At 38.0% G+C, this 2,766-nt stretch overlaps 1 long non-coding RNA gene across 1 annotated transcript; it reads right to left on the reverse strand.

Moving 5' to 3' along the window:
* Positions 1-454: 454 nt before the first annotated feature.
* On the reverse strand, positions 455-2,760 carry LOC103252055. Its single transcript, XR_503764.1, has 3 exons — positions 2,695-2,760; positions 1,364-1,489; positions 455-582 (listed from the first exon to the last, which is right to left on the reverse strand). It is a non-coding gene; the product is annotated as an uncharacterized LOC103252055 (long non-coding RNA).
* Positions 2,761-2,766: the final 6 nt, after the last annotated feature.

Raw genomic sequence — 2,766 nt, forward strand, 5'->3', positions numbered from 1 at the left:
TCCTGTCAGATCATCTATGGAAAACAATTTTTCCATGGATGTTTTGGAGGGCATGGGAGAGGAGCGGGGGGAAGAGGAAGGAGATAGGGATGTGGTGGAGGTGTTCATCAGGCACTAGATTCCTGTAAGAGCACCGACCCTACTGTGAACTGCTCAAGCAAGGAATCTAGGCTGTGTACTCCTTATGAGAATCTAATGCCTCTTGATGCCACAACACCATCTGTAGAAAAATTACCTTTCACAAAACCAGTCCCTGATGCCAAAAGGGTTGGGGACTGCTGCACTAAGGGACTTCCTATGGTTTAAACTTAGTACAAATATTTAACTTCTTTAAGCAACGTATACTTTGAAAAAAAGAAACACTTTAAAAAGAGAGTGACAGGTCAATCTTTCTTGCTATAGCTGAAATACTATTAATCCACTATTCTGGGAAATAGTCTGTGTAACTCAAAGCACATACCTTGCAAATTTGTGCTGACTCAATACAAGTACGTTGCCTCGGATTTCTGCTACAATTTTGCTTTTATCCTCAGGACGACCATGCTCCAATACATGCTGGATGACATAATTTCCATATTGATCCTGTTTGAGAAGCAACAATAACATTTCTATGTAAAAACCAGTTCTGTGGGTTACCTAACTCCTTACATCTAATTAACACCCATCTTTCTTTTAGCACCATGATGGCTTACATGAATACTAATGAACACACAAAATGGACAGAAAAACATTTTTTCCCTATTATTACAAAATAGGAGCAGATTATTACTAGACAAGATAATATCTGTACATGTCTATTTATGTCCAAAAGGCCTAGTTGAGCTCATCATAAATTACTGTATACAAAAAAGTAGGCCCATGTGCATTATTAAAAAGGGAGAAGCTATTATGGGAGTAAAGAGTTATTTTTCTAAAAACATGTGCAGATGGCTTACTGCACCTATCTATATGAAAAAAACGGGCAACAATCATGTCAAACAAAACAGGCACACCTACTTAATCAATGGTAGAAGCAGAGAAAGTAGCACAGCCAAAAAAAGAATTCAGCCAATCCACTTAGTTCATTTGATAATGACGAAATTGAGACCAGAGGGATTAAATGTCTATCTGAGATGACACCACTAGTCTACAACAGAGTTCTGGAAGGCAGATCTCCTGACTCCAAGGCCAGTGCTCTCTTTACTCCCAGTATTCAAAAAACACAAACCAGGATGCTCTAAATGAAAATAATGCCCCAAAGACTCAATGAGCATTTTAAACACATTAACCTCTTCCGGAACCTATGCTGACACAACAACACACAAACTATGGGCCTCCATGAGCCCACAGGTGTTTGTGGTTCCTCTACTGGCAACTCTACTACCTGTACAAGTTGCTCTGTGTGCTGGTGAAGCTCCTCTAAAATAGGGAGTGTCTGGTCAGGGAGACAGTGCTCCAGAATTCTCTGAATCACTCGGCAGCCATAAGGATGTGTGGACAAAGCAAACACCTAGGGCAGACCAACACAAATAAGAAAAGCAAAAACAATAATAGTCAGGACTTTCAGTGCTTCAGTATTATGATTTTATCTCCCTGATCTTCATAAACAGACTAATTTAACTTCTCTTTATAAATGATAAGAGGGGTGTGTGTGTGTGTGTGTGTGTGCGTGTGTATAAATAAATCCATTACATAACTCTCTTAGGAATTCACAGACATGCATAAAGTCAAAGTTGAAAGGGATTTTTTCCAAGAAGCCTAGAAAGGAACAGAGAATTACTCAACATCACGACAAACACACTTAAATTTAAGTGTCAAGAGTGTCTACTGCCAGCCTCTCCAAAGGATAGAGTTAAAAATAGAAAAAGGACTAGGATCAAATCCTACATGCTTTCACATGGCCACAAAGATTACAAATGTAGTATTCTGAATCTGTGTTTCTCAGCAATAAAAAAAGATTCCTCTTTTGTTAGGTTTGGAGCCACAGAAAAGCACATAGGCTTTAGATTGACACCACCCTGATTCTGCCTTTCTGTGCTGAATGACATACACCTCAGATCTTTAATTAATCAAGAACAATAATGAGGATAAGAGCAACAACAGCTGCTGACACAGGATGCTTACCAAGTGTCAGTCATTGCAGTAAGTGCTTTATGTATGATTTCATACATGTAGCCTTATGTTTACAACTGTATACTTCAACAGTATACTATCTCTGGATATGTGGCCACTTTTAATACAGTTCAAACCAACCTGATTCACATCCCCTTCAAAATAATTTAAGCAAGAAGCACTTTGTTATTTTAAAGATATATTCACACATGATGTTCAACTTTAGTTTTATAAATGAATTAGTTTTATAAATGAATTTTTAATAAGTGATAAGAGCTTTTGAATATCAGGATAGTACTTAACCAAAGGAAAATATTTATTCTTCAAATATGAGATTTTATCTTAACAACTCTGATGACAGTGTTTCATTTCAATGTGAGCAGATATCTGAATTAATGATGAAGAGAAGGCCCCCGACAGGTAAGGGAAGAGAATGGGCAATGCAGAGCTAGGTACTTGACAGCACCATGCATGACTGCTTTTGACTGCAGTCTAAAATACATTAAGCACATAGAGAACATGTCATACATCCTATCCTGTTTGCTACTCACAGAGGAAAGAATCATCAATTTGTTTCCATTATTTCCTTCCTATGTTACTTACCTGTCCCTTAAACGCATCGATGATGAACTGCAAAGACTGGGGTTGTACGCATTCGATGCATTTCTGAACCAC

Source organism: Carlito syrichta, unplaced genomic scaffold (genome assembly GCF_000164805.1).
Source record: "Carlito syrichta isolate Samal-C Ts95f unplaced genomic scaffold, Tarsius_syrichta-2.0.1 Scaffold61660, whole genome shotgun sequence".
In the NCBI taxonomy this organism is placed as follows: Eukaryota; Metazoa; Chordata; class Mammalia; order Primates; family Tarsiidae; genus Carlito; species Carlito syrichta.